This window comes from Amphiura filiformis, chromosome 2 (assembly GCF_039555335.1).
Source record: "Amphiura filiformis chromosome 2, Afil_fr2py, whole genome shotgun sequence".
Lineage (NCBI taxonomy): Eukaryota > Metazoa > Echinodermata > Ophiuroidea > Amphilepidida > Amphiuridae > Amphiura > Amphiura filiformis.
Window position 1 is genome coordinate 4,696,842 of NC_092629.1, and position 6,000 is coordinate 4,702,841.

The following is a 6,000-nucleotide window of genomic DNA, read 5'->3' on the forward strand; positions in this document are numbered from 1 at the left end:
GGGGGGCGCAGCCGGCGCGCGCCCCCTCTATTTTTTGACTAGCAAAAGTCGCCGGCCTAACTTAAAAATACAAAAAATGAAAGAAATTTTAAAAAATGAACAAATTCGGTCATGAACAGCAAACAATGGGCCAAAACCGTTGAGTTTTCGAGGGGGTAACCCCCTTAACACCATTTTTTCGTCATCGACCAAAAGGCGCCCCCTCTATCAAAAATTCCTGGATCCGCCCCTGATTTGTTTTTGACATTGGGGTTGGAAAAATATTCTTGAAATAGCACCTTTTGGCGACATTATAAGTTTATTGTACAAATACGCGTGAAGCGCACAGACATTTTTGGCATATTGAAGCTAAACTGGTGATGATGCAGTGGAATAAATTCGCGCGAAGCGTGAACAAATTGACACTTTTTAGGCTAAAATGGCCAAATATGAGATTGATTTGGTCAGAAACTCACATAGGCCTACAGGCGTCATCATGGGGGGCTTGTATGGACCATCCCCCTTTTAAAATATTGGGGGGGATTTGATCCCCCATCCCCCGGGATCTACGCCTAAGAGTTGGTTTGAGTATTTGAACTGAGTAATGTGGCTGTAAGTATTATGTAATGTAATCCCTGCATTACAAGGAGCACCCCAGCCCAGAGGTTTTCGAATGATGGTCTAGCCGTGCTAGTTTTGATAGCTGATGGTGGTCCAAAGGGCCAAAGGCCTGGAGGGTGGCACTCACTAAAATGAGTGAAGCGATGTGCGTGCAGTGCGGCCACAACCCACATTAACCCCCATTTTTCAACTCCCTCTCACTCAATGACCACTTTTTTATTTTTTATTTTACTGAATTACTGAACACCGAGTCCTCACTCAATGACCCCTATTTTTTCTTTTCCTGTCACAAAAAGACCTCCCTTTGTAAAGAATTTTTGACAAATTTCTGGTAGTCTTTCACCGTTGTTTCTCAAAAAAAAATCCCATTTTGACGACTTTTGAAAAACAATTATCAAAAATTTGTCAACTTTTATATTTTGACCCTAATTTTGTCCCAGTCTAACTGAAAGAACCCCCTTTTGAGGCCTCCTCACTGAATGACCCCCTTGGTTATATGACGTCGAAGCTCTTACCAAAAGACCCCTATCATGCCTATAGCATGTATAGTTTCAAACTGGTGTCCCATTTCCGCACATCCCTGTCACTTCGAAAGTCGAGTGCCTGTAGGCCTATCAGCCCCTATTTCTACAGGCCTTAGGCCCTATCACTATGCAGACAAACAGCGGGCACACTGTGTAGGCCCTTATATTGCTCATCCCCTCAATGATCTCCCTCCTTTCTTCTCTTTTCCTTTCTTTCTCCTATGTCTGCCTATATACCAAATGCTCATATCGGCCCTAGCCTCATTCCGCAGCCGCAATGAAATACCAATATTCCATTGACAGCCAGCCCAATATTTTGCTGTTGGCTTCAAATTTAAAATTTTAACTGTATCGCATCTAGAGCATTGGCCTTTTGCTGTGTATACGGTCTAGAGAGGCGATTCAAAAGGCCATTTGTAGGTGATGCCGCGACGGTGTACTGACCGGCCTATAATAGCTTAGTGTTAGGGCCTATACCTTAAGCCCTAGGGCCTATGTCTTAGGCCTTACGCCTTCGGCTCTCGGACCTATGCCTCGGGCCCTAGGGCCTATATATGTCTTAAGATACTCTCTCCCCTTTTCTTCTATTTTCCCTTTCTTTCTCCTCTTTTTCCTTTTCTCTCTTTCTCTTTTTCCCCCCTTCTCCTTTCTTTTCCTTTTTCTTTCTTTTTCTCTCCTTTTTGAGCAACCGGCCCTGAGCGGCCCAGAACCAAGCGGCCCATGTGGCGATCGCCACAACGCCACAGTGGCCAGTCCGCCCCTGGTCAGGGGCGGACTGGTGGTTTTATGCGGCCGTGGCAAATTTATTAAGACCGGCCCTATTGCTCAAATAGAGCGCAGCGAGCGAAGCGAGCGTAGCGACTAGCGCATGGGGTCCAGGGGCCCGCGTAAGGGCCCCTGGTGGGGGTCCAGGGGGCGAAGCCCCCGGACAACTAAGGGTTTTAGCTATTCTAGGGGGTCAGGAAGCCCGGATTTGACAACGATTTCTGAAGCCAAATTCCATTTGTACAGACTTGAAATATTCTTTATCCATTGTCACTCACTTGCAATAATCAAGATCAAACCAACAGTTATTCAATTTATAAGTAGTGTGCATGTTTTATGTTTTGACTCATTTGCACACATATAGAATTACATCTTTGCAGAACTGTGTTATCATATCGTGACAAATGCTAAAAATTGTTTAGGCCTACTGGGTAAAGGTTAATAGCAACTTTTTTAAACTATTGCGATTTGGTAGTTCACAGCATCTAGCGAATGGTAGTGAGCTTTGGCAAAAATTGCATCGATCATTTCATAGCGAGCGTTATAAAACTCCACAGTGGCGTAGATTAGTTTTTGACATTGGGGTTGGAAAAATATTCTTGAAATAGCACCTTTTGGCGACATTATAAGTTTATTGTACAAATGCGCGTGAAGCGCACAGACATTTTTGGCATATTGAAGCTAAACTGGTGATGATGTAGTGGAATAAATTCGCGCAAAGCGCGAAAAAATTGACACTTTTTAGGCTAAAATGGCCAATATGAGATTGATTTGGTCAGAAACTCACATAGGCCTACAGGTGTCATCATGGGGGGTTGTATGGACCATCCCCTATTAAAATATTGGGGGATTTACCCCCATCCCCAGGATCTACGCCTATGAGTTGAAACATCAAAAGGGAAAGAAATTGGTTTGAGTATTGAACTGAGTAATGTGGCTGTAAGTATTATGTAATGTAATCCCTGCATTACAAGGAGCACCCCAGCCCAGAGGTTTTCGAATGATGGTCTAGCCGTGCTAGTTTTGACAGCTGATGGTGGTCCAAAGGGCCAAAGGCCGGGAGGGGGCACTCACTAAAAATGAGTGAAGCCATGTGCGTGCAGTGCGGCCACAACCCACATTAACCCCCATTTTTCAACCCCTCTCGCTCAATGACCACTTTTTTATTTTTTATTTTACTGAATTACTGAACTCCTCACTCAATGACCCCTATTTTTTCTTTTCCTGTCACAAAAAGACCTCCCCTTGTAAAGAATTTTTTACAAATTTCTGGTAGTCTTTCACCGTTGTTTCTCAAAAAAAATCCCATTTTGATGACTTTTGAAAAACAATTATCAAAAATTTGTCAACTTTTATATTTTGACCCAAGTTTTGTCCCAGTCTCACTGAAAGAACCCACTTTTGAGGCCTCCTTACTGAATGACCCCCTTGGTTATATGGCGTTGAAGCTCTCACCAAAAGACCCCTATGGCATGTATAGTTTCAAACTGGTGTCCCATGTCCGCACATCCCCGTCACTTCGAAAGTCGAGTGCCTGTAGGCCTATCGGCCTATTTCTACAGGCCTTAGGCCCTATCACTATATGCAGACAAACATCGGGCACAGTGTGTAGGCCCTTATATTACTCATCCCCCTCAATGATCCCCCTCCTTTCTTCTCATTTCCTTTCTTTCTCCTATGTCTGCCTCATACCAAATGCCTATACCGGCATCATTCTGCAGCCGCAATGAAATACCAATATTCCATTGACAGCCAGCCTAATATTTTGCTGTTGGCTTAAAATTTAAAACTTTTACTGTATCGCATCTAGATTCAAAAGGCCATTTGTAGGTGATGCCGCGACGGTGTACTAGTGGCCGGCCTATAATAGCTTTAATAGTGTTAGGGCCTATACCTTAAGCCCTAGGGCCTATGTCTTAGGCCTTACGCCTTTGGCTCTCGGACCTATGCCTTAGGCCCTAGGGCCTATGTCTTAAGATACTCCTTCCCCATTCTCTCCCCTTTTCTTCTATTTTCCTTTTCTTTCTCCTCTTTTTCCTTTTCTCTCTTTCTCTTTTTCTCCCCTTCTCCTTTCTTTTCCTTTTTCTTTCTTTTTCTCTTCTTTTTGAGCAACCGGCCCCGAGAGGCCCAGAACCAAGCGGCCCATGTGGCGATCGCCACAACGCCACAGTGGCCAGTCCGCCCCTGCTCCTCTTGTAAAACAACACGTGAAGTTGGGTGCAGTGAGAAAAAGCATTCTACTGCAACTGATGTTTGTAGATGATCAATGGGCATTGTTCCTTTTAAAGCAACATGTGGAGTTGATTGCAATTAGGAAGAACATTTTACAATGCCTACTGCGACTGATGTATGTAGGAATGGCAAAGGCAGCAGTTTTTCGTCGCTAATGTTGCGTCATCAAGCTGGGCAGGCCGGGCTTCCGTCCAGACGCAATAGCTGATTTTAGTGTTTTGAAGAAGTCGCCAAGGAGCATCGTTCTTTTGTCACCGCAGGTGGGGAGTTGGTTGCAGTGACGAAGATAATTCTACCGCAACCGATGAATGGTATTACTTGTACTCCTAATGTTGTGTCAACAAGTCGGGCAGGGTCCTCCGTTCAGACACAAAAACCTGAGTTCAGTTTTTGATTTTTTTCCATGTTGTAAGACTGGTAGATGCAGCGGTTTCTTCTGATCATGCTGATGTTGAGTCAACAAGTCGTAAAACACCAGGTGGGGTTTGTTGCAGCGAGGAAGATAATTCTACCGCAGTTGATGTTGTAGGAATGGTGGATGCCATTGTTGCTCATGATGTTGATTCAACATCTGGGTCCGTTCAGACGCTAAAAGCTGAGTTCAATGTTTCGAGAACCACTGGTCTTGTATAACAAATGAAGGAGTTAGTTGCAGCGAGGAAGATACTTCTGCTCTAGCTGATGTTGTAGAAATGGTAGCTGCCGCTATAGTTACTCCTATTGTGTCCACAGTGTGTCAGTTCAGACACAAAAAGCTGAGTTCAGTTTTGAGCTTTTTGAAACTGATTGCGGTGACAAAGATAAGTCTATATGTACTGTATGCATAACATGTCGTAAGACTGGTACATGCAGCAGTTTCTCCTGATCATGCTGATGTTGAGTCAACAAGGCGTAAAACACCAGGTGGAGTCTATTGCAGCGAGGAGATAATTCGGATGTTGTAGGAATGGTGGATACAATTGTTGCTCAAGATATTGATTCAACATCTGGGTGGCTGCTCTAGCTGATGTTGTAGAAACGCAGTTACTCCTAATGTTACTTCAACATCTCTAAAAGACGTTAAAAGTTGCGTTCAGTGGTTTTTTAAAGCAGGTCACCACATAGCACTGTTCTCGTACAACAACAGAGGGAGCTGGTTCCAGCGAAGAAGGGATTTCTACTGTAGCTGATGTTGTAGGAATGGAAGATGAAGCCGTTATTCTTTGTGTTGCGTCAACAAGCTGGGCAGGGGCCTCCACTTTTTAGTATGTCACCAAGGCGCACAGTAGGAGTAGGTTGCAACGAGGAAGAGAATTCCACTGCAGGTGATGATGTAGAAATGGTATATCTTCTTTCATGTTCATCGTACCAATGATTGACTTGTTCATCCTTCGGGTGTTTCTGTTCATTTTGTCAATTGTTTTTAATATCCCAGAATATATAATAGTAGTAATTTGAATGTCTTTTCTTGTGTATATCAATTCCACAGCTGAAAATAATGATTCTTCTTTAGATTTGTCTTCTGAACATTATGTTGACTGTTGTACAGTCTTTTTACTCTATTCGTAATTGCGCCATTTAACATTGATTATTAAGTTGGTCAGTAATGTACCACCAGAACTACGGAGGCATGTCTGTTTTTGCTTTTGGTAATATCATTCAAGTTGGTTCTTGTTCTTTTCCATTGCTTTCTAAAGTCCAGTATTATTTTGACTTAATTCCATGTTGTCCAGTACAGGTCATGTTAACTGGCTGCTTCTTGAAGTATTTCTTTGCGCATGATTGTTTCAAGTTGAGCGCCCTATCCGAGAAGTTAGAGGCTTTCAGTATATTTTCATGATTTACACATTTTATTTATTCTTCAATATTTAATAGACGAATTTTTCACTAGGAATTCTTT